At 42.8% G+C, this 26,780-nt stretch overlaps 1 long non-coding RNA gene across 1 annotated transcript; it reads left to right on the forward strand.

Annotated features, from left to right (window-relative positions):
* The first annotated feature begins 1,120 nt into the window (after nucleotides 1-1,120).
* On the forward strand, nucleotides 1,121-25,660 carry LOC119086182. Its single transcript, XR_005089403.1, has 4 exons — nucleotides 1,121-1,162; nucleotides 6,991-7,050; nucleotides 16,301-16,409; nucleotides 25,307-25,660. It is a non-coding gene; the product is annotated as an uncharacterized LOC119086182 (long non-coding RNA).
* The last annotated feature ends 1,120 nt before the right edge of the window (nucleotides 25,661-26,780 follow it).

Raw genomic sequence — 26,780 nt, forward strand, 5'->3', positions numbered from 1 at the left:
GTAAGGGAAATAATAGAGATAGAGTTAAGAAAGTTAAAATGAGTTAGAAGGAAAACATCAGGAATGAGAGATGGAAATCACCAGGAAAAGAAAGAACAGAGAATGCAAAGGCAGAATAAAGAAAAGGTCTGACGGAAACCACCAAGAGAGTGAGTGTCTTTTCCCTTCACCCCCTCAGATAGAAAAGTCTAGAAATCGCCGACTCCGTGGCTTCCCTTTGAGCCCGCTCTGATGGGGGCTGCAGCAATATCTGGCACCCAAACAGGGACATTGAAGGGATAATCAAGAGGACTGTCCGTGGGAGAAGAGGCAGCTCTTCTCGGAGATTGTCCAAGATGGAGGCATCTCCTGGGGATTGTCCAAGAAGAAGGCAGTCCTCTAACGGTCTCCACAGATAGGATCTTGCTCATAGTGCTGCGGCCCCTTGGTTACTGAAGGCAGAGTAAGGAAGCGGAAATAATCTTAAAGAGTTCCCCAATTTCCCTTACGTTCCCACACCCCTGTGTTTGCCTGTCCCTCAGAATGAGTCAAGGAGGGTCTAAAGAAAAACAACTCTTCATTGATATCATTAAACATATGCTTAAAAATGGAGAAATTGAGATCAGCACTGGTCAGCTGACTGATTTTCTTAGTTTGTACAAACAGTCAGCCCCTGGTTTCTATACCAGGAAACTTTAGATTGGAAACTTGGGATACAATAGGAATAAATGTTAAGAACTGGTATGCAGGGAAAGGAGGAAAGGACATGCCTCCTACAGCATTTTCTATTTGGAGTGTGCTTAGACAGGCACTGTCAGATGATAAAGAGCCCATGTGTGTGGTGATATATTGTGTGTCCTAATAAACTTGCCTGAGGATCAGAGGACAGTCAGCCGGCCATTAGATTAGACATAGAGGCCAGATAGTGGTGGCATACACTCTTAATCCTATCACGTGGGAGCCAGAGATCTGTCTGGATCTCTGTGAGCTCAAGGCCACGCTGGAAACAGAGCCAGACAGTGGTGGCACACACGTTTAATCCCAGGAACTGACATGGCTGGGCAGAGAACAGTATATAAGGCGTGAGGAGACAGGAACAAAAGCAGTTCAGCTGAGACCCTTTCGGGTGAGGACTCAGAGGCTTTCAGTCTGAGGAAACAGGACTGGCTGAGGAGTTGGCGAGGTGAGGCTGGCTGTGGCTTGCTCTGCTTCTCTGATCTTTCAGCTTTCACCCCAGTATCTGGCTCTGGGTTTTTTATTAAAAGACCACCTAAGATTTGAACAACACATGCGTGCTCTGGAGCCCTCTGCTCCCCCTCTTTATGAGGAAACTCCTTTGTTGCTATCTTATTCAGGATCTAAGAAAGACAGAAGAGTCTTATAATCCTGACTGGCCTCCCCTGCAATGCCTGACTCGGTAAATCCCTCCACGAGACCCTCTGAGAACTCAAAAAGGGGTGGGTGGGGTTTGCTGCTGATGTAGTCAGGCCCACCAGCAAGGTGAATCACTGGGGAAAGAAAAGTAAGAGTCAACTTACAGAAGGCTTGTGACGTGCGTGCGTCCTAGCTTGACTGAAACTGACAGAGCAGGCCTCAATGACAGCGTCTGCGGCGCTATGCCAGGGCCCTGGCACTAAACTGGAAATTCTAAAAGGTGACCCCCTACCTTACCTCACCAGCATTGGGGATAATTCTACTTACTCACCTCTCCGGCAGTTTTCCTCCTCTCCTGCTCTGGGCACTTGTCTCCACTTCCTCTGGGTGAGTGTCACTACAGAGCTGCTTGCTTTGTTTAGAAAACCACACCTGTGTCAGGAAGCTTCTTCTAGCCCTGCAGGCCCCCATCATATGGAGAGGGACACCTCTCCTCTGTAATTTGAGATGTTTCTATCTGACAAGTCTTCCAGTCCCTTTGGAGACGTCCAACCCTTGTTATCGGGACACTTACCCTCTCTGCTTCCTTGTAATTCTTCTCAGCTCCCTCCTTTAACTTCCTTACCCCTCCCTAAGCGCTGTCTGCATTCCCAATCCTCATTTAACCCTGAGAGTCTCCCCCCTTCACAGTTTGGAATGAACTATTTCCCTCTCGCCCATGGAACAGCTCTTTTGATTTCTTTACTGTACCTATATTCATTCATGGTATACTATAAGAGGATTAATAAAATTGCCAGTCTCCCTATATATTGTATGTATGATTAAAAGGTTTATTTCAATACTAAAAGAATTTCTGTACAAAATCATTATTTTTAAGGCTCACCTAACAGAGATGAAACTTAAAGTCCTAGACAAAAGCTACTAACATATTGTGAACTGTTAAGAATAATTAAGAAATGCAAGTTAACGGCTAGTCACCTTATAAGTGATCAATTTTTTTTAAATGTTCAAAACTATATTTGTGGTCATGCTAAGTATTAATGCAATCAATTCCTTACTTAGCCCCCGGCATTGAAAATGTCTAAGCTTCTCACAATAGACAGAACTGCCCCATGCCTTGCTGCTGGCAGGACTCTGTTCAAACTCAACTGCCCTGCTTTGCCTGGTCACGGTAGGGTCAGCTCCCCAAGCTGCTCCTTTACAGAAAAATCTCCGACCTAGTTCTGACAGCCAAAGGCCCATGCTGCTCTGTATGACAGCCGAAGACCTCCAACCCCTGCCCCCAACAAAACCGTGGAGACCTCCGGAGCCTCGGGTCACCTGTCTGAGTCAATGGGTCTCTTTCATTTTGATTGCTACATAGAACATTTAGATTATATTTCCAGTCATAGTTTATCCTTTTCAGAGCTCTAAGGGTATGGACTGACTGTAGCTTTAAATATAACAAACAACCTTTCCTGAGGCTTCAGGTGCCTTCTCAGTTTTTTTTTTGTTTTTTTTTTTTTTTTCATAAGTAAATATCAGGCGACCGGCCTTACTTCCTAAGGCTAATGCCAGGTCCAAAAACAATTTGCCTTGCTAGATTTCAAGTAAGAAATAAACTCACCAAACAGGTTTCAAGGTAACTTATTACTATTCCCTTGTTTTACTGTGACTACTTCTGTAATCAATCACCCGTGTCTTCTGAAAAATAACTGGATGAAAAAAGATGTAAAGTTTAAGGCTTAAGCTATGAGGATTCAAAAAAATACCTTAAGGTATAAAAAGGTGTTTTTATATAAGATCTGAGGACATAAAAGCTTAAGTTACGATAAAAATTATTTAAGATATGTAAAAATAGTAAAAATGTTTCAAATCTCTTCCCTTCTTTATGCTATTGTTATATTGAGACTTCAAAAGATCAGAGTTCTGACATTAGTAGACAAAGCTCTGATAAGCTATTAATCCAGCTCTGGTAAACACTGACCATTACTATCAAGAGTCAAGATTTTAAATCCCCTTTGAATGTTTTCTAAGTACAGAGTTAAACATGTTTCTGATTATGTAGAGAACGTCTGCCTATTTTACATACACCTAATCTTCTAAATAAAGGAAAGAATATTAATGCCTTTAACCAAAATCACTTTTAGGTTTCCAAACTTTTACTGTGACTCAAAGGTATGAGTCTGCTGCCTTTCCTATAATATGGATCTCAATACAGACTACAAACAACAATAATGCTAACATATCTAGGACTTTTGCCTCTTTAAAGAGGTTCTTATAAGCTTTGGGAAATCAACTTGAATTCACCACCTCTCCCAGGTCAAAACAATCTCCAGATGATTACTGCCAATCAACAGTCTGTTTCCCCACCTGCCTATTCCTCACGGGGTGGGACCTTTTCTCCCTTTCCTTGGTTGGGGGACACCCCTTTCCCATCTGCCAGGAGAGTGGACCTGGAAATTTCAAATATACATTTAAGAGAAAATTTTCCCCCTTAAAATCCCTTAGCTTCATTTTCTGCCCATTACTGTACCTTTTTTCTAGCAGATTTCTGATCAGTTAAAGGCTACAGACTGCTCCAACTGCCGCCTGCACGTTCCTGGCCCCAGAGGGTCCTACCGAGCCTGGAAAACAAATGAAGCAGTCTGCTCTTCCCTGACTTGGTCAATATCCCAGTCTTTAGTGTTCCCAATAATAGCCCGAAGTCAGCAGGAAATATCACGGATGATTTCAACATCCTTTGTCACTCATTTGTTATTAACAAAAAAGGCTGGGATATTAAGTTCCATACCCGGGACATATGACTCATTCATCACATCAAACCTGGACCTCGTTGCCAGGTTCTCCCAACTTCCCTCAGTCCCTACCTGATACAGGGTATGGCTGCCCATAACCTGCCCTCTACACTGAACTCTCTAGCCCGGGGGCTGGACTGCCCTTAAAAAATGTTCTGTTACTTATTGTATAAATTCCGCCCATGATCCTGATATGTATATTTTAATGGCTCCATATGTACTTTTGTCAGTTAATCTGGTATGAGGATCTTGCTGTGTGTATATTTAAACAGGTTGCTACTGTCCTCTCAAAGTCAAAATGGTTTATTAATTGCTTTGATTACAATGTTGAGATCTATGTCAGCTTCTGTTACAGGTTTGGTTCAGCAGATACACACTGCTAACCAAGTGAACTCTTTATTTAGAAATGTATCATTAACATTGGTTACTCAGGAAAGGATTGACCCAGAATTAACAGGTAGAGCTAATGCTTTAGAAGAAACCATTTTTTACATGGGGACTCAGATCCAAAATATTAAGACATGCTTAACCTCATGTCATGCTAACTATAAATGGATTTGTGTTATTCCTCTGCCTTACAGTAGATCAGAGATGTCCTGGGAGCAAGTACAGCTCACCTATAAGATGTTTGAAATAGTTGTCAGCTATTAATAATCAATATGGATATTCTTCATTCTCAGATTAGTGTTATTAGTCATTCTAGGCTACAGATATCCTCTGCAAAAGAGGTGGCTAGTTAGTTCACTAATTCAGTCAAAAATTTTGTTCAAAATAACTCTTTATGGAGTTTTATTAGTTTGGGAATCATTGGAGGATTAAGTATTCTACTTCTATTCCTTCTTCCAGTCATCTTCAGATGTTTAAGATCCACAGTACGCTCTGCCCAAACGGATAATCACACACCTCATTTAATAAGCAAAAAGGGAGGAGATGCTGGTGGCCTGTCAGAGGAGCAGCAGGTGGCAATCGAAGTTCAAGGTGTCAGCCCACCAGGAGGCAACTCCCTGATGGGTGAATCTCAGACAGGCAAGGCCCTGAGACCACAGACCCCAGAGTGCCTTTTGCTTCTCTGTGCCTTTACATGTTGGATGCTGCCATCTTTCTCTGGTATCTGGCATGCTGTGAATGGGTGTGGGGAGATCCCCACTGCCTGTACTGTAGTGTGTTTATCTCAGGGAAACATCCATGTTCTACTGGGCATTTTTGCCTGTGGGTTGTTATGAAGATGATTTATTCCTAAGCTGTACTGTCTCAATGATGACAATGTTAGTTTAAATAGTCTTGATGATTAAAAATATAAGCAAGGAAGTGTCACACTGCTACAACACATGAGTTTCTATTGAGGAGCCGTACAGACCATGGCTTAGGTTAATGATTAAGAAAAAAAATTGAGTCCCAGTTAGCCCAGCTAGCTTAAATTCTTTTAACCTTAATGCTGGGAAATGTGTTCGCAGGTTTTGGAGTGCATCACAGCTGAAAGAAAGCTTTGAAAATGACTTGACGTTAGACTAAGATTTTTTTGTCAAATAGCTTTGAGGTGAAAAACCCAAGAAGACAATCTAAGTTTTAGAAAGGCACATAGTTGAGTGAGGAACTCTTTAAGGTCAGGGAACAAGAACAAAGTGGTCCAATTATTACCAGCTGATACATTTTTCTTGCTAGGACTGGTTGATGACCATAGGTGATGATTAATTCCTTGTACCTGTTTTTGCCCTCAATCTCCTGCTATAAGAAACTATTGATGAGTAGGTGTGCACCCCAAAGATTTAAAGTAGAGATGACTGATTCTTTATATATGAAAGTTTAGGTTTGTGATTCCTTATAAGATTACCTTTCGCCAGGCAGTGGTGGCACACGCCTTTAATCCCAACACTTGGGAGGCAGAGCCAGGTGGATCTCTGTGAGTTTGAGGCCAGCCTGGTCTACAGAGTGAGTTCCAGGAAAGGCATCAAAAACTACACAAAGAAACCCTGTCTTGAAAAACAAAACAAAAACCAAAAGAACAAAACAAAAAAGATTACCTTTGAAGACAAGTAATAAAGTAATTGGCCCTTTCTTTGTAACTGCAAAATGCAGCCTGCCAGTAAATGACCTGACTGAGAAGAATATCTTGCTTGCCTACACGGTTTATCTATAAGAAGTTGCTTGGCTATGGATGTATGCGGGTTCTTGGGATAATTTGTTTTTCACCTGTGATGTGTTAAATGTTTAATCATGTAAGGGATGTGGAAAACATGCTGTTTTTTATTTGTGTTCATTGTAATAATTCATTTGAAAAACAAAATGTAACCACAGTGTCATTTTTATTTTGCCTGAAAGATTTTGCTGGGTTATATAAGCTGTAAGGGAAATAATAGAGATAGAGTTAAAGAGAGTTAAAATGAGTTAGAAGGAAAACATCAGGAATGAGAGAAGAAAATCACCAGGAAAATGAAAAATAGAGAATGCAAAAGAATAAAGAAAGTTCTGAAGGAAACCATCAGGAGAGTGAGTGTCTTTTCCCTTCACCCCTTCAGATAGAAAAGTCTAGTAACCACTGACTCTGTGGCTTCCCTTTGAGCTTGCTCTGATGGGGGCTTCCCCCCAGGCAGCGATATCCCTTCTTCTAATTTTCTATCCTATTTTTATAGGAATTTAATAATTTTTATGATGATAAATTAATTTTTAGCATGGTAGGACAATCTGATGTGAAATCTTGTACCGTCTGTACTATTTTGAAATATATGATTGGTATATCTGTTTGGCTGAGTGGTGGTTCTCTGTTATTCAGACACTAATTTAGGCAGTTTGCTTGAGTGAATTTTGCAAAAGCTACTAAAGCCTTATCAGGTGATTTTTTTTCTTCCTTTTATTTTTCCAGCATCACATACTAGGCAAATCTTCTCCCGAAGTAATGGTGACAGGGCAAGACAGTGCAGAGGTATGTCCATCTTGTATTCTTGTTAAGGACATTTTAGGTTTGACTAGAGAATCTGATCTCCTTGATAGGAAGCTCCAGGGAAAATTACCCAACTCTAAGAACATGAAGTCAAGATGCTCCAGCTAACTTATTTTAGCTTCTGTTAAACTGCTGGCATTCGAAGGACCTCCCCCTGCAACTACTGAGCCAGATACCAGGATGTGGTTTTTTACTTCAAAAACCTCTTATTTTAAATGCTCAGTGCTACACTTGGGTCCTGAATACCTGGGTGTAGTCCCAGCTGGCTGGAATAAAGACTTTCAATTGTCTATAAACTGATCATCTCTGGCAGGCTCCCATAACAACATCCCTAGTGTCCCTGTCTCTCTTAGAGTGTTTCATTAAAGGCTATCCTCCTGCCTCATTAGCCTTCTGGAATAACTACAGGTCTTACTCCAACATGCAGTAGCCAGAATCCATGACATGAATGTAAACTCACTGTACTGCAAGTTAGGTAAACTGTTAAAAGAAACGCTCTATCAGTGGTGTCTGTGAATCAGGGAGGAGACAATTCTGAGCAGCAGGGTCAGGAGTGTGTTGATGTAACCAACCGTCTTATTAAATAAGAAACACAGAAACACTGTAAAAGAGAAAGCCGAGAGGTCAGAGCTAAAATCTCATCCTTCCTCCTGCTGTGTTCCAGCTTCCCGAAAGAGAGCTATTTCCTTGTGTGTCAGTCGTTTCAAAGTCATTCTGCCTTCTCATTGGTTGTAAACCCAAACACGTGACTGCCTCGTCACTGTCTGTATGTACAGCCCTCTAGGTCTTAAAGGCATATGTCTCCAATGCTGGCTGTATCCCTGAACACACAGAGATCTATGGGATTAAAGGCGTGTGCCACCACCGCCATGCTCTTTCTATGACTCTAATAGCTCTGACCCCCGGGCAACTTTATTTATTAACATACAATCAAAATCACATTTCAGTACAATTAGAATACTACCACATTTCCCCTTTTCTATTTTAATAAAAAGAAAAAAAAGCAAAAGGTTATAACTAACAAAAGAAAAACTATATACAAAAGTACAATAACTATATACAATATATACAAGTAATGAAAACCTAAACAGGTATTGGACAAATCAGAGAAAATAATTCCATTATCTATCCTATTTTGGTAAATCCAAGATGTATCTAATGCACTTTCTATCCTAATTAATTTTCAACTATAACTAACTAATTTTCAACCATAACTAACTAATCTTCAACTCCCTCAGAGACCCAAGAAGGAAATAATATTAGCTAACAAAAATAAAAACAGGAAGTGCATGCAAGAAATTTCCAAAAAATTTGTGAGTTGACAGAAACAGCCAGCTGCCTGGGCAGTCACCTGAGGTTTCTCCGCAGTGTTGGGACATCATCTTCAGCCTATAGGCTTAGTGTATCTGACAGACTCATTTGTGAAGTAGGATGTACACAGGTCAACAGTTCAACCTCACATTGGGTGAGAGCAGTCCATGTACCAGAAACGCCTGAATTCCACTAGTGTCCTGTCATGATTCAGGATTTTAAATTCTGGAAATTGTTGACAGTTTTTGAGTTCAGCTGTCCATTCTTCTTGGCTGTGTATATATGGCTTCATCTCAGCATCCCCTTCTTCTCCACATCCCTCTATTAAATGCCAGTCTACTTTCCAGAGGCATGAGCTTTCAGCTGCTGTTCCATTGCACAACAGAAGCCATCGGCCCTCTGCCTGTTAAGCTGCCTTCGAGGAAAAGGGCACTGTACCTTTTCCGGATTACGAAGGCCACTTCAGGGATGGGGCCATATTGTCCTGGCCTCAGAAGATGCCGTTTGATAAAGCCATAACCACACTTGTTTTGGCAAGAATCAGTAGTCCTTTGTTTTGTGTTCTGTCTGTCCATTTTGTCCTGTTGATTCAAGGATACTTTGTTGTCCAGTGGCTAACTTTTGCCACAATGAAAGTTGACTCCATATGCAGTTTCTTCAATGCCCATATTTTCTCTGAAGTAGATTGGTACTGCCAGGAGCCAACATGTCTCAAAAAAGAAAAATTTTCTAAGTTATTAAAACATTTTAAATGCCATATTCTGTAGATCTCTGAAGGGTTTGAAGACCTGTCTAAAACATCTCTGCTCAATTTTTAAAACATATCTAATATGACTACAAGTTCTATTGTAATGTCTAACTACTAACTTTCATTTCTTTATATCCTAATAGTTGGTAACAATAACATTCAAGGATCAGAAAATCGCATTACATTTTTAAATGAATGGTATAAATACAATTAGAAATATACATATAGCGTTTTCTAACAATATCAGTTTCAAATTTGTTTACAATATAAAACAATCCAATCCAATGTAAAGTATTTAAAACTTGTAATTGTCTTTTTCTTTTCTTTCTTTCTTTTTTTTTTAATAAGAACCTTAAATCTAATCTCCTTTGCTTAGCCTTTTTCCTAACCCTTGATAATAACTTGTAACCAACCCCCCTAAAGACTGAAAATTATCCCAGACCCAAAACCCATTAAAAAGACCAAAAAAACACCCGCCCCACACCACCTCTTTGGGAATGTGGGCGTCCTAGTCTTAAAATTGCTTCCTGCTGGGTATGGGCGAAGTTTTCTTTATCCTGAAAGAAAAATTTTAGGTTAATTGTCAAATTCTAGGAGAGGTAACTATATCCTTCATTATCCAGTCTGTGTATAATGCCAAAGTTCACGGTTTATCTCAAGTCCTTATTCAAGTAGTCTTTGAGACTGGATCATCTCAGCTAGTCATCTCAAAATTGCTCTGAGCACCTTGTAGTTCAAAGCTGATCTGTGGATGATGTTTGTCAGCTTAATGATATTATTATTGTCCACGTGGAATTGTTGTTGTTGTGGGGCCCCATCTTCCTTCTGGAGACTTCAGTTGATGTTAGGCCTGGCCGTGATTTCCTGCAGAAAACTGATAAGAGACTCGAACACAAAGACATATATATGCAGGTAATTGAAGCCTTTTTTTTTTTCTAGAATTAGTTAGTACTCTATATGACCATTCATATCTTAACAAAGTTTAAAAATGTATAAATATCTATATATATATATTAATCTTGTAAATTTTGATATAAAATTCATACTTTAAGAAGAGTTTAAAGAATAAGAATAGAATCAAAGAGTTGAGATTAGTAATAGAATAGTCCCTTAATTAATTTGGCTTTTGTCCTGTCCCATAGCAGAAGATGGATCTTTTATTCTGGCATGATACAGGGAGTTTGCATTTTCCTTTTAACACCATGCTTGAGTTTAAAGAAGGAGAGAGCCATTCTCCACTTCCAAAGTCAGCTTTAAATTTTAATTGAACTGGGACTATTAGAAGACAAATAGTGTTAAATCTTTGGAGAAAAGCAGAAACAAACATTTAGGAAGACATAAAAATTTTTTAGATAATATATACCCATACACCGTTTCACTCTGTTTCTTGGGATAGATGATTTGTCCCTTTTCTTCAGTTGTCTCATTTGTCCAGTGTTCTTCAGATTCCTTAACCTTCATTCTCCTAAAAGACAAAAACAAAAACCTTTCCCCAAGACTAATTTTGGGGCTGTTCCTTTTTGGCAAGTTATTATCTGATTAAATGAAAAGGCATGTGTTATTGATACAAGTTAGTTTAAATTGGATGTTCATGCTGGTTGATGAACTATCATCTCCTCTAATTAAGAGGTCTCTCTTGTTCAAATCGAACCTTTATCAATTTTGATGGTACCCACAGCTTATCTTCTGTAGAAACAAAAGCAAAACCTCATCCCCAATGTAATACATAGGCTGGTTTCCATTCTGAGGTCAGCACATCCTTAAAGTATATAGGATGATTTAATTCTGTAGTTTTTTCTACTATCCAGTGTCTCTCTGCAGCTGTTGTTCCTTTCTCATTGGCATTCAGAAAATTCAACGTTAGAAGAGCATTATGCAGTCTATTTCTGGGGGTTTTTGTTATCCCTTTCTGTTTATTTAGCATATCCTTTAGAGTTCTGTTTGATCTTTCTATAACTGCTTGACCTGTAGGATTATGTGGTATGCCTGTAATATGCTTTATATTGAATAAGCAAAAAACTGTTTCATTTTAACAGAGACATATGATGGAGCATTGTCAGTTTTGATTTGTGCAGGTATACCCATGATGGCCATAACTTCTAGCAAAAGAGTGATTACAGAATCAGCTTTTTCAGAACTCAAAGCAGTTGCCCATTGAAATCCTGAATAAGAATCGGTGGTGTGGTGTACATATTTCAGTTTTCCAAATTCTGCAAAGTGAAACATGTCCATCTGCCAGATTTCATTTCTCTGAGTACCCTTTGGGTTACATCCTGCTGGTAATGGCGTTTGATTGTAGAAGGAACAAGTAGGACATTTCTTTACTATTTCTTTGGCTTGTTGCCAGGTTATGGAAAAATCGTTTTTTAAACCTTTACTATTGACATGATGTTTTTTATGAAATTCTGAGGCCTCCAGCACATTTCCTATCAATAATTTATCAATCTCATCATTGCCTTGTGCTAGAGGGCCTGGCAGACCAGTATGGGATCGAATGTGAGGTATATATAAAGGATGATTCCTTTTCCTGATTGTATCTTGTAATTGAATAAATAGTGAAGTTAATTCTGAAGCATCAGGGATAAATTCTGCAGTCTCAATATGTAACACCACTCTTTCAGCATACTGAGAGTCAGTTACTATGTTGAGAGGTTCTGAAATATCCATTAATACCAACAGAATAGCATACAATTCTGATTTTTGAACTGAATTATACGGACTTTGAACCACTTTACTTAAATTTTCTGATTTGTAACCTGCCTTTCCTTCTTTGTTGGCATCTGTATAAAATGTACGAACTCCAGATATGGGTTTTTGCCATACAATTCGAGGCAAGATCCAATCAGCTCTCTTTATAAGATCAATTCTATCGCTTTTGGGATATTTGCTGTTAATTTCTCCCAAAAAAATTACTGCAAGCTCTTTGCCAAGGTTCACTTTCTGTCCATAATTTTTCAATGTCCTCCTTAGTTAATGGTATGACAATTTCTGCTGGGTCTATTCCTGCTAATTGACGAAGTCTCAATCTTCCTTTGCAAATCAAGTCAGAGATTTTTTCCACATAAGTTTTTTTTTTTTTTTTTTTTTTTTTTTTTGGTTTTTCGAGTCAGGGTTTCTCTGTGTAGCTTTTCACCTTTCCTGGAACTCGCTTTGGAGACCAGGCTGGCCTCGAACTCACAGAGATCCGACTGCCTCTGCCTCCCGAGTGCTGGGATTAAAGGCGTGCGCCACCACCGCCCGGCTCCACATAAGTTTTTAATTTTTTATTTGGTTTATTTGGTAAAAATATCCATTCCAATATAATATCTTCCCTCTGCATTAATATTCCAGTAGGAGAACGCCTAGAAGGTAAAATGACCAAAATGCAATCCAACTTTGGATCAATATGATCCACGTGTCCTTCATGCACTTTCTTTTCTACCAAGGCTAATTCTTTCTCAGCTTCAGGTGATAATTCTCTTGGACTATTTAAGTCCTTGTCACCTTCTAAGGTTTTGAACAAATTAGTCAGTTCATCATTTTTTACCCCAACAATAGTTCGTAGATGAGAAATATCTCCAAATAACCTTTGAAAGTCATTAAGTGTCTGTAGTCTATCTCTCCTAATTTGCACCTTTTGGGGTCTAATTTTTTGTAGCTCTATTTTATATCCTAAATAATTAATAGAATCTCCTCTTTGTATTTTTTCAGGAGCAATTTGTAATCCCCAGCAAGGCAAAATTTTCTTTACTTCTTCAAACATTCTTTCTAAAGTATCTGCATTTGAGTCAGCTAGTAAAATATCATCCATATAATGATAAATTATAGATTTAGGAAATTTTTTACGTATCACTTCCAATGGCTGTTGTACAAAATATTGGCACAGAGTTGGGCTATTCAACATTCCCTGTGGGAGGACCCTCCATTGAAATCTTTTAACCGGTTGAGAATTATTATAAGTAGGCATTGTAAAAGCAAATCTTTCTCTGTCTTTTTCTTGTAAGGGTATTGAAAAGAAACAGTCTTTTAAATCAATAACTATGAGAGGCCATCCTTTTGGTAACAGAGTAGACAAAGGCATCCCAGATTGTAGAGAGCCCATTGGCTGAATTACTTTGTTAATTGCTCTAAGGTCTGTTACCATTCTCCATTTACCAGATTTCTTTTTAATAACATATAGGAGAATTCCAAGGGCTGGTTGATTCTTCAATATGCTGAGCATTTAACTGTTCTTCTACCAGCTCTTCTAAAGCCTGGAGTTTCTCTGTTGTTAAAGGCCATTGCTGGACCCATACAGGCTTGTCTGTTAACCATTTTAAAGGTAGAGATGTTGGTGTCTTTGGAAGATCATCAGTTATTGTGCCCTGTTCTTGTATAATATGGATGGCTGGTGACCACTCATTAGAACAATATCTTCTAATATTTCTCTTAGTAACATGTGCTAGTTTATGATTTGTTTCTGAGATTGGAGGGATGTTAATCTGAGTATTCCATTGTTGCAACAAGTCTCGACCCCACAGGTTCATAGTTATGTTAGCCACATATGGTTTTAATTTTCCTCTCTGTCCTTCTGGACCTATACATTTGAGCCATCTCTGTTGCACTCTGTTTCACCTGAGATAATGTCCCAATTCCTAACAGTTGAACATTTACCTCCTGAAGAGGCCAAGTTGGATGCCAAAATTCTGGTGCAATTATGGTAACGTCCGCACCTGTGTCTACCAGACCAGACAACAAAACACCATTTATTTTTATCGTTAATTTTGGTCTTTGTTCATTAATAGAAGTTTGCCAAAAAATTTTCTTTATGTTTTCTCCTGAATTTTCTATTCTCTCTGTTTCATCATCCTGAGCAGCATGATTTATTCCAATAGGCATTTGGTTATTTAATCGCTCAGAGCAGGGATTTCCTCTATGGCTGCAGGAAAGGTTTGAACTGGATTTGCTATGGGGGCCTGTGTGAGGCCCCTCTGGGAGTTTCCCGAAGACTGAGGCAAAGGATTACCCTGTCTGTCCTTTGTTGATCTACATTCGTTGGTCCAGTGTTTTCCTTTACCACACCTTCTGCATACTCCAGAAGGAAGGGGCATTCTGTTGCCATTGTTCCTTGAAGAAACATTGCTTCTAGGAATGACCTGTTTACAGTCCCTTTTCAAATGTCCTTGCCTTCCATATCCAAAACATCTAACATTTCTCAAACCTTTTGAAATTGCTTCTCCTACCCACATATCATCATGCTCATCAGCTTCAACATTAACTGTGTCTCTAATCCAATCTTCCAAAGGTGCAGATCTTACCCTTAATGGCCTGATTATTCTTTTGCATGCTGCATTTGCATTCTCAAAGGCCAAAGATTCAATTATTGCCTTACTAGCTTCTGAATCCGAGACCATTCTCTTTACTGCTGAAGCCAGTCTTTGTAAAAAATCTGTAAAAGACTCTTTTGGGCCTTGCATCACCTTTGTAAATGACTCAGATTTTTTTCCTGGTTCCTCAACTCTGTCCCATGCATTCAAGGCTGCCGTTCGACATAAAATTAGGGTTTGGACATCATATAAACATTGTGTTTGTACTGAAGCATATTGGCCTTCTCCAATAAGCTGATCCTGGCAAACTTGTATTCCTTTATCCCTCCATTGTTTTTCTATGTTTTTAGCCTCATCCTTAAACCAGGTCAGAAATTGAAGTCTCTGGCTGGGTTCCAGAACACCTTGTGCAAGGTCCCGCCAGTCCTGTGGTACAATCCTATTACATGTTGACCAAGAGTTTAACATTTGTTTTACATGTGGGGAATGCATGCCATAAGATACTATTGCCTCCTTAAACCTTTTTAAATCCAACATTTCACCTGGAGCCCAAATATTTTGTGTAGCCATTTGATCAGGCATCTGCTGTATGGTTACAGGATAAATTAAGGGTGACTGTGTGAAAACAGGCTTTCTTTCTATAACCTTATGATCCAAACTTGAAACAACTTCGCTGTTAATTTCTTATGTCTGAATTTTTACAGGTTTAACAAGTTGTTCTAAAGCTGTCATCCTGGCACTTAAATTGACTATCTTTTTAAATAGTAAAATGAGGATAAGCATGGTAATAAACTGCATAATTCAATCAACATTAATCTTCTCATATAGTTGTTCCATTGTCAGACTGCCTAAAATTTCAAACAAAACCCAATTTTCTTCCAATGTACACATAAAACCCATTTTCTTTTTAATGTGGAAAAAAATCTCTTTTAGATAGTTTCCTTTAAAATATCTGATATGTTATGACTTACCAAATCTGCGTAGAACAGTAGAAATCCGAGGGGATTTTCAAAACAGTCACCTAGTGTACGAGGTGTAAATCCAGAGAGAGAGAGAGAGAGAGATTGAGAGAGAGAGAGAGAGGAAGGAAAGAGAGAGAGAGAACGCACAAGAAAGCGTAGCCGGCTAAAGCTTAAATCCAGCCACGTGTTCCCTCTTGTGCCGAGTCAAGGCTTGGGTCTGGCTTCCTTAAGTTCCGACCACGTGCGTTGGCTTTACAGGCAGGGCCCTGTTCGGCAGGGCAGGTCTGAGTTGTTTGTAGCACCGGCTTTAAGCAAGCAGCTCAGTTAGTCCGGCCTGAGGCCAAGCAGACCTAAGCCCGGGGTTGGAAGCCAACCGCTCCGACTAGGGGGCCACCGCTCGGACTAGGAAGCCCTTGCGGGAAAGCGAACCTGCCTCCAAGCCAAGCAGTTTTTAATGGATTCTTGTCACGTTGGGCGCCAGATGTTGATGTAACCAACAGTCTTATTAAATAAGAAACACAGAAACAATGTAAAAGAGAAAGCCAAGAGGTCAGAGCTCAGAGCTAAAATCTCACCCTTCCTCCTGCTGTGTTCCAGCTTCCCGAAAGAGAGCTATTTCCTTGTGTGTCAGTCGTTTCAAAGTCATTCTGCCTTCTCATTGGTTGTAAACCCGAACACGTGACTGCCTTGTCACTGTCTGTATGTACTGCCCCCCAGGTCTTAAAGGCATATGTCTCCAATGCTGGCTGAACACACAGAGATCTATGGGATTAAAGATGTGTGCCACCACCGCCATGCTCTTTCTATGGCTCTAATAGCTCTGACCCCCGGGCAACTTTATTTATTAACATACAATCAAAATCACATTTCAGTACAATTAGAATACTACCACAGGAGTGTATCCTGTTTTGTTTTTTTTTTTTTAGGGAGAGAGGTCAGGCAGTTTCCCACTACCACATATTCTGCCTGTGGGGAAACGTCAGGGTCAGCACATCCTCAGTACACCGGATGGACCTTGCTCTGGCAAACCCACAGGTAAGTAAGAATGATCTTGTATTAAGAATCCACCCAGGCAATTTCACATCTGGCAGACCTGTTCGGGTTTTAGGGTCCTCTTTGTTAGCATCCCACTGCAGCTCGGAGTACGTGGCTCTGCTCAGTTGGGTTAATACACACCCCATTGCCTCAGTCACTTCATGGACAATTCTACTTATTTTCCAAAAGCCAGGGTAGCCTGAGGTTACTTTGGGTTTCCCATTTATCAAAGGAGAGAGACCCTGAGTGCTGGTGAGATCTACCTGCAAGCAGCCCCCCACTTCTCAGCTGGGTGGAAACTTTTTATCTCTTCTTGATTTAATTTTGGTAGGTCTCATGTGTCTAGAAATTTATTTATTTCATCTAAGTTTTCCAGTTATTTGGAATACAAGTTTTTTTTAAGTACTCCATTAGATTCTTTGTTTTATTAGAATCTGTAGTAACATCTCTTTTTTGTTTCTAATTTTATTAATTTGAGTCTTCTCTCTGTTTTTTTTTGGCTAGGGAATTGTTAAATTGTTAAATTTGTTTAATTTACCAAATAACCAATTCTGTTTGATTAATTCCATGTAATTGCTCTTTGTTTGAGACAGGGTATCGGGGTATCCAGACTAACTTCAAATTTCTTCTGTAATTGAGGGTGACCTTGAACTTCTGATCCCTTTTCCTTGACCTAAATACTTAGATTATAGACATGCACCACCATGTCTGGCTTTTGTTTTTGTCGTTATTGTTTGAGACAAAGTCTCACTATTTAGCTCCATCTAGCCTAAAACTAGCTATGTAGACCAGGCTGGCTTTGAAGCCACAGAGATCCTCCTGACATAGCCTCCTGCATGCAGGGACTAGGTGCCTGGCTCATGCCTTGTTTTATGTTTTTCTGGAGATTGAAACCCAGATCCCACGTTGCCAGGAAAGCACTCTCCCAACTTTACTACACCCCCAGATCCTGGACCTAATTTTTAAACCCAGTCAATCAGTCCCTAGGTCTTTATTGGTAAGTTGAAGACATTTTTACATTTCAGGTCATCACTGAGAGGTGTTTGCTAATGTCTGCGGTTCTGTTGATTGCCTGGGCTCCTGTCTTTCACTTTCCTCTGAGTGCCAGGGGTTTGATGCTCTACTTTGAGCACGTTTGGTTCCTAGCTCTCCTGTGTTCTTCTATCCTTTCATGAGATTTCTCTTTCATGTTGTTGTGAGATGGAGGATCTTTCTTCGTCTTCTGTATAGACTCCTTCGTTACGTGTTTTCTGCAATGCTGATTCAGGAAATGCCTTCGTTTGCAAGTGTTTTGAAATGTCTTTGCTTCTCCATCAAATTTGAAAAGTAGCTTGGCTGGATGTAGCAATCTTAGTTGGTGGCTATTTAGTTTCAGGACTTGAAAAACACACCATTACATATTTCTCATTGCCCATCTCTTGGCATTTAGTGTTGCTGCCGAGAGATATGAAGTTGTTTTTGCCGTGAGATGTTTCACCAGAGAAGACTGCTTGGACATGAGTTTAAGCCAATAGAAAAGTCTTTATCATCCAACTGGTGGCTGCCCTGGGCATGGGTGATCCCAGGGTAGCCCTGAGCCTTTCTCAGGGTGAGCTTTAAGCACAAAAACAATATCCTGGATTGATGTAGTTCAGTTAGCAAGAACAGTCAGCCAGAAGTGGGAAAGAAGTCAAAAAGCAAGGCTAGTACATTTAGAGACTTTCCCAGAACTATGGACTTTGGTGGATTAGGTCTTTGTTTTCATTTTGGCTGGTGGTGCTGTCTCCATGCTGAGTTTTGTGGCATGAATGGTGCTCCCATCACGGAGTCCGTTGTGCTAAGGTCTGGGGCTCCGTTATGTGCCCCACTGGTTCTATGGGCATGGATCAAATCATGGACTCATCTAGGGGCAAAGGGTTATCTTGTCTGTTAAGCATTAGCAGCTTAGCAGAGTTTACTCGCTGTTTTACAAAGATAAGCAGGCAGTTGAGAAAGCAGAGTCCGATCGTGAGAGCTAAGAGCAAAAGGAAGAATGGGCCCAGCCATGGCCCAGCTAAGCAGAACGGTTAACCAAGGCAGCTAGAGAACCAAGATTCGTACCAGTTGTCACATTTGTGACATTTTAAAATTATTTTTGAGGGTTATTTTTTTACTATGGCTCAATTTTCCCCCCTAATTATCCCTGATTGATTGGCATAGAAGCAACAAGCTTCTTAATGTCATACACAGACCTCCTTGTCTCATAAAGAAGTGGTCCCCCGCTCTATGATTCTGAACAACGACCACAGCTAAAGAGTCTAACTGGGGTGTTGGGGACTTAACTCAGTGGTAGAGCGCTTGCCTAGCAAGCCCAAGGCCCTGGGTTTGATCCTTAGGTCCAAAAATTAAAAAAAAAAATCTATCTAACTGGGCTTCGAGATGGGAAGCAGAATTTTCTAGATGGCTCCAGTCTATGTCTGCTTGAGCACTGAGTTTCTTACAGTTTTTGTCCCCCATGACTAAGGCTGAAGCTCCAGCTGTGGTGTCCATGATACCTGCCCCTTTTGTTCGAATCTAAGATGGTCTTATAATAAAAAACCCAGAGCCAGATATCAGGGTGAAAGCTGAAAGATCAGAGAAGCAGAGCAAGCCACAGCCAACCTCACTTCAGGCCAACTCCTCAGCTGATCCTGTTTTCACGAATCCTCAGACTGAAAGCCTCTGAGGCCTCACCCGAAAGGATCTCAGCTGAACTCTTTAGTTCCTGTCTCCTCACGCCTTATATACTGTTCTCTGCCCAGCCATGTCAGTTCCTGGGATTAAAGGCATGTACCACCACTGCCTGGCTCTGTTTCCAGTGTAGTCTTGAACTCACAGAGATCCAGACAGATCTCTCCCTCCCGAGTGATAGGATTAAGGCTGTGTGCCACCACTGCCTGGCTCTGTTCCCAGTGTGGCCTTGAACTCACAAAGATCCAGACTGGCTCTCTGTCTTCCAAGTGATAGGATTAAGGATGTGTGCCACCACTGCTGACCTCTGTGTCTAATCTAGTGGCTGGCTCTGTCCTCTGATCCTCAGGCAAGTTTATTAGGGTACACAATATATCACCACATGCCCCTACCAACAGAGGTATGAGAATGGGGACGGCTTACGGTACACAGGGAAGCCTGGGACTAGGTGTAGGTGGGCCGGGCCTCTTTTTATTGGAGATGAACATCTGTGGTGTAGCATGCATGAGGACCCCAAGGAGTGGGTTCGCCTCCAGAATAAGCAATTCAGAAGATGCATACTTGGTTAAAGTCATTAGTGCAAGCCAGCCAGGTAGTCTCTGGGGCCTGGAAATCCATTTGACCAACATTCTTGGAATCAACCTGCTGTGTATGGCTATAGGAACCTGCATAGGGGAACTGACTGGGGGAATTTTGGTGACATTAAACAGGCATCCTTTCCCGGGAGGTCCCCCAGGGTGAGCTCAGGTTGGGCCCATTTACAGCTGTTAGGGTTGGAAGTACGGCTTTTTGTCTGATCGAAGCTGTTCAGTTCCAACTCAATATGGGGGCTTGGGGTCCAGGCATAGCCAGCTGTTCTGACCTATGTCCGTTAGAGAGTGGTTAAGGAATGGATATATTCCTTCTAGCATCCTGAACCCTGAGGGGCTGGCTTCTGCTGCCTCCTGGACCTTTATCTTTGAGGTTGCCAAAGGAATTCCTGGGAAAATTGGTGTTTTGAGGTTTGCCATCTTAGAGGGCTCATATTACAGGAGAACCAAGATGGGTCAGTTTGGGCCAGTGGGCTGAATCACTCTAGGTGCGTGTTTCTTTTGGGTAGTGAATTTGTTGCCTGGGTTCTGGACTATTCAGATAGAATCCGACTCCCCAGCTTCTACCAATTTTCCAAAAATGATTTTTGGCTTCCTACCAGTCCCTAACCTGTATGGATATGGAATTTCATTGCCTGTGACCACAGGTACGTGCTATGAAGGCATCAGTGTGCCCCCCTGGAGGACTCTGTTCCTAACTCCACCAAATGCAACAGTCTCCCCCTGGCAGCTCAGGAGGCTGGCAGGCAGGCGGGCAGGGATAGTACTGGATGGATCAGAGCCCCTTCTCTTTACTGGTGGACCCATAGCCCCAGGGGCATGCTCTTCCCCACCAGTGAGCAAACCATCCCCCAGGAGCCTCCGGATGTAATATTTTGCAGAATTCTACCTGGAAGGTGGGTTGGGTCTCAGTGGATCAGTTGACTGTGAGCTCCCTGGTTCCGGTTTTTCTCATATCTAAGACCCTGGCTTTAGGGGGGGTTGGGGCCTTTTCCAGGGGGAGACAGATGAGACAAAACAGGACAACCATGTTTATAGGGTCTGTGTCAGCCTGTCACTGTTTTCGGTGGCCTTGTTCAACTGGGTGTGCCGAGTCCACGGGGTGACATCAGTGACCTTCATTGATGTTTTGGGTAGGGATTTTCTCTGCCCATGTAAGGTCACCAGGCTGGAACTGGTGGGTAAGTTCAGACACAGGCAAGGGCTCAACCTTGAACCATCTGATGGATATCCCTCTGGTCTGCTGTATGGCCTGTAAGGATTCGAGGAGGGAATGGTTAGTCATTTTTGTCTCGATATGGGGTGCAGCTGGTCTGGTTGGCCCCAGCTCTCCCTGTCTCAAAGGTATATTTTAAAGTGTTTTTTTTTTTTTAAATTGTATTTATCCTCTAACCTGTCCTGAGCTTTGTGGCCAACAGACACAGTGGAGTTTTTAATCAACAGTTAGGGCTTTCATTAGATTTAGGGAAACTTTGACCATGAAGACCAGACAATTGTCAGACCCCAAATCTAGGAGTAATACCTGAGTCTGATCAACTCAGCAGTTTTAGTTGCCCCCGGACGGGTGGCCTGGTGAAGTTTGGCGACCATCTGTCCTCTGATAACGGCAAGAACGGCCATCCATTTGCCTCCATTTGGAGTCCTTTCTGTCTGTATACTTGGTTTCGTTGTGTAGGCTGGGTTCTGGAGTAATCCGGGTTCGGGCGGTGTGGCCCACGGCTGGAGAGGGCCCACGGGTTCTAGGGCTGCCACGGACGGCCAAGTCAGCTGTCCTGCCCCTTGATATTCTTTTCTGGCTGAGGTTAAGGAGCCACCCGTGGCGTAATCACGGAGTTACACCCTGCCTTGCCCCACAGGCTGGCAGAGTCCGATAACGCTAACTGAGCTGCTGCCTTGAAGGTGGGTGCTCTGCTGGGTTATCATCGGGCGGGAGGCTGGCTGGCTGAAGTTTTACGGAATCAGATAGGGGGCTGGTCCAGGAGAACCGCCCGGCTATTATTTGGCTCAGCATTTAGGAGGCCTGGCTACATTTGCATAGGACCCAGGTTCAAATCCCAGCCCCACTTCCTTCCTTCCTTTTTCAAAATTAATTCTAGAATTATTTATTTTATGTGTATAGGTGTTCTGCCTGAATGTATACCTGTGCACCAAGTGCCTGCCTGCTGTGTACCTGTGCACCATGTGTATACCTCCTGTATACCTGTGCACCAAGTGCCTGCCTGCTGTATACCTTGTGCACCATGTGTATACCTCCTGTATACCTGTGCACCAAGTGCATGCCTGCTGTATACCTGTGCACCAAGTGCATGCCTGATGCCAGCAAGTTCAAGAGTGTGTTGGATCCCCTGGGATTGGAGTTAGAGATGGTAGTTAGCCGCCGTGTGTGTTCTGGGAACCAAACTGGGGTTCTCTGTGAGAACAGCGAGTGCTCTTAACTGCCGAACCACCTCTTAAGCCCACTCTTTCCTTTCTTAATAGCATCAGACCTAGTAACAGAAGCAAAAATATTTACCGACTTACTTGGAGACTCTTGTTGAGTCCATTGACATCCTGACCCAGAGCACTTATTCATCATTATCAGCCATGTAAATATCCTCAGACTAATCCTATTCACCGCTGGGTTGTACACAGGGAACACAGGCCAACAAGAGAAAGAAAAGTCCTTTTCCAAAACATCTGAGTGCTCTCAGAGAAACACCTGACTCTGAAGGGTCACCCTCTGGTCTCTTTTATGGCCGCAGGGGACTCGAGGTTCTCTTTAGAACACAGTGGGTGCATTCTGTAAAATACACCTCAAAAGGACCCACCATGGCGGTCTGGTGTCAGCTCCCTGGTCTGATATAGGAAATGTGCTGTAGCCTAAGACTGTACACACGGGCAGAAGGAAGTTCCCTGAGGCAAGTGGACCCCAAAGAGTAAAGAAACAGGATAGAGAAAGTAACTTCATTGTCTCCTCACAAGGAAGAGGAGTTCTTATCTTACCACCAAAGAGGAAGAAATCCAGCTGTAGCCAGAAACACCAAAAGATGTCCGCTGGATGCCCCCTGGCCACCCCCCAGCTTCACCACCCTGCCGTGGCCACGGCTGTGGGGCGCTGTTCCACCCTGGGTTAGAGTAGACCACGTGACATTTTGGCTCACTAGAACCGGTTAGTCCCAAGATGGAAGCGTTCTTCAGGAGACAAAGGGCAGATCCCTGCAACTGAGTGGCCCTGCTCGGTGAGGGGCCCCGTGGACAGCGAGGGGGCGGTCTCCACTTATCGCCTTTAAGGGACCCACAGTTACTTTGGCAGGGAAATTCTCCACCAGGTGCCAAGGTGTCTAAGAGGTTGCCTTAGGGTGACCGTTGCTGTGATGAAATCGAAAAGCAGCTTGAAGAGGAAAGGGCCTCTGTTGGGCTGACACTTCCTCATCCCAGTTCATCGAGGCGTCAGGTCAGGACCTCAAAACCTGCCAGGAACCTGGAGGCAAGGGCCAATAAGGCCATGGAGGAATGCTGCTTGCCGCCTTTTCGGCTTGGTGGGCCTGCTTCCTTGAACACCCAGGGCCGCAAACCCAGGGGTGACCGCACCCACCGTGGGCTGAGCTCTCCCACATTAATCACTAATTAAGAGAATGACCTACAGGCTTTCCTATAGCCCCATCTCACCGAGGCACTTTCTCAACCGAGACTTCCTCCTCTCCGATGACTCCAGCCCTTGTCCCGTGGACATAAAACTAGCCAGCACGGGGGGCCACCTGGCACGTGGTCAGGAAGGAGTTTCTAGAAAACTCTCTCAAAACTCATCCAATGTCAAGTCAGCCGGTGGTGGGTGCAGGAAGGCAATGGAGACGGTACTTGCTGGTGTTGCTCAAGGTGGGGTGGGGTGGGGGGTGGCAGGTGAGGAAAGAAAAGAGGGGGACAAGCTCCTGGGGGTCCACACCCCAAACAGTGAGGAGAAAAGGCTGACAATGGGGTGAGCAACTGGTGGACTGCACACAGGCTTTTGTTTGGAGAAGAGGCTGCCGGGGACCTCCAGCCACCTCCGCACGCACGGCAGCCTGCAATCCGTAACCAGGGAGGGCAGGAAAAGGGGAAGAGGGGGAGGGACTGAAGATTTCCCCTTTCAGGACGCAGTTGGTCATAGTGTAGCTAAGGGTTGTCAGGAGGCGGGGTGTGCGGTGTGGCGCAAAGATCCAGCGGAACACGTTACTTTCATCAGACTTCTCGGACGGACGTTTGCCTGACACAAGAACCCTAGTGACAAGGGAATTTGGTAAACAGTTTTTCCCCCCTCCGCCATGGATGTTGTACAGGAGGGAACCAAACAACAGCCATCTTGGAGAGTTCAGCTGTGACCACTTGAAAAAGAGCAACGTGGGCTGGAGAGATGGCTCAGAGGTTAGGAGCATTGTCTGCTCTTCCAGAGGTCCTGAGTTCAATTCCCAGCAACCACATGGTGGCTCACAACCATCTGTAGTGAGATCTGGTGCCCTCTTCTGGCCTGCAGTCATACATGCAGACAGAACACTGTACACAAAATAACTCTTTTTAAAAAAAAAAGAAAAAGAAAAAGAAAAAGAGCAACCTAGCTGACTTTGTGGACTGTTTCCACCCTTTCATAGATGGGCGGCGGGGGGGGGGGGGGGGGGGTGTCACGAGACCCTCACCTGTGTGCTCAGTAGTAGCTGCCTTAGGGAGGGGCTAGATATATAGGATGGGAAAAACCAGTGGAGAGGCCTCCATCCCACAACTGTGGGGAAACCATCACTCCCCCCCCCCACCCCCAGGAAGGGCTTTGTGGTTTGGCCTTTCCGGTAGGGGAAGCTCCCATACTCCAGTAAGTGATCCCTTCATCTGTAAGGAAGCCAATAAACCCATTGGCCCCCAGGGTGAACTTTGGTGGGTTCGTGTCCTGGTTTGCCATTCACGGGGACCACAGGAGGAGCCGTTGGCATTGCTTATGTCTCTCCCGGAGAGAGAACTTTGGTTTACACAAGGATAGAGAGATCACTAGGAAAAGGCTGTGTCGTAGCTGCTACATACACCAGTGCACATCCAATTTGGAAGATCCCTTGTCTCCTTACCCTGTCCTTTCCACTGAACGATTTTGAGAGCGTCCAAATAGTCCATTACCACAATTTGCATTCAGAGGGCAAGAGAGATTTGGGAAAAAAAAATTGCTTTTGACTTTGGCGGGGAACGTGGCTGATCTGTTCTCCAGCGTGCTGCAGACTTGTTCTCATTCAGCATGGTAGCCCGGTGGGCTGGCCAGCCTGGTGTCCACCCGCCCTGCCAGCACTGGCTAACGGGAAGAACCCAGCTAGGTGTCAAAACATCACCCAGCCACCTGCCGTTGCCACAGAGCATCCCGTTAGCTTCAGAAGAAGCCGATTCTGGTGCTGCTTGCCCAGTGGCCTGCTTTGCTGACTTCAGCCCTCAGCTGTCATAAATCCTCGGCCGTTCAAGGAGGTGCTTATTTCGTTTTTGTGTTTTAAACAAGGCATGCCTATTTAATATGCATTTGGAGTATTTTAATTGCAATTTTCTCTCCTTGGAGAAATGGGAAGTTTTCTTTTGGTTGCAGTCATTTTAAGTATAAATAAAGCCTCTATTTACAAACTTTTTTTTTTTTAACAGAAAAGGAATTCTACAAGCTGGCCAATGAGACAGCTGAGTAGGTAAGGGTGCATGCTGAGCAAACCTGGACACCTGAGTTTAATCTCTAGAGCCCACATAAAGGGGGAGAGAAAGAGGCTGAAGGGATGGATGGTTCAGTGATGAAAAGCATTCACTGCCCTTCCAGAGCATCAAGGTTCGATTCCCACAACCGCCGATAACATCAGTCCCCAGGAATCTGATGCCCTGTCCTCCCTTCCTCGGGCACTGTATGCGTGTGTGCAAAGTCCTACAGGCAGACCAAACACCTACACACATAAAATGAAAATAAAAGAAGGGATGGCATGTAAAACGGAAAAACTAAAATAAAATCTTGAAAACTAAAAAAATTTAAAAAATTTAAAAATTAAAAAGGGAAAAAATTAAAGATGGAAAGAGAAAACCAACTCTACAAAGTTGTCCTCTGACCTCCACGTGTATAATGAGACACACGTGTGCCCCCCCCACACAAATAATAAAAATCTTTTGAAAGAAAAGGATTATACTGTACTCATGGAAACGCAGACCACCTTCTTACGAGACACATATAGCTTGGAGTTCCTTTAAAAGAACATGTGAAAACATGCTATTTAAAAGTTTGTGGCCGGGCGGTGGTGGCGCACGCCTTTAATCCCAGCACTCAGGAAACAGAGGCAGGCAGATCTCTGAGATCCAGGACAGCCAGAACTACACAGAGAAACCCTGTCTCGAAAAAGAAGAAAGAAGCCTGGCGGTGGTGGCGCACGCCTTTAATCTCAGCACTCGGGAAGCAGAGGCAGGTGGATCTCTGTGAGTTCAAGGCCAGCCTGGTCTACAGAGTGAGTTCCAGGACAGGCACCAGAACTACACAGAAAAATCCTGTCTCAAAAAAAAAAAAAAAAAAAAAAAAAGGAAAGAAAGAAAGAAGAGAAAGGAAGGAACCTAAAGCAGGTAGCGCCTGTTTTGAATTTAGCACTGGGGAAGTGACTCCGCGCTGTCAGTGACTTGACTTGAAGAGGCCCCAGTGCCCCTTTTGGTGCGACCATGTGAGCTTTGGTTCTTTGCCAGAGCAGCAAGTGCTCTTGATGGCTGAGCTACCTTTCCAGTGCTTCTTCTCTATCCATCAATCTCATCTATCTATCTCTCTATCATCTATCTATCTATCTATCTATCTATCTACTTATCTATCTATCTTTCATCTATCTATCTATCATCTCTATCTATCTACTTATCTATCTATCTATCATCTATCTATCTATCTATCTATCATCTATCTATCTATCTATCTATCTATCTATCTATCTATCATCTCTCTCTCTCTCTCTCTCTCTCCCTCTCTCTCTCTCTCTCTCTCTCCCCTCCCCAACCCCCATCTCAAGGGCCTGTGCTGGCTACACATAGCTTTAATTACATGTTTACCCATCCTTCCATTCATCTTGTCTGTCTGTCTGTCTGTCTATTGGAGGGCTTCATGAGG

The sequence above is a fragment of the Peromyscus leucopus genome, chromosome 18 (genome assembly GCF_004664715.2).
Source record: "Peromyscus leucopus breed LL Stock chromosome 18, UCI_PerLeu_2.1, whole genome shotgun sequence".
Taxonomy (NCBI): domain Eukaryota; kingdom Metazoa; phylum Chordata; class Mammalia; order Rodentia; family Cricetidae; genus Peromyscus; species Peromyscus leucopus.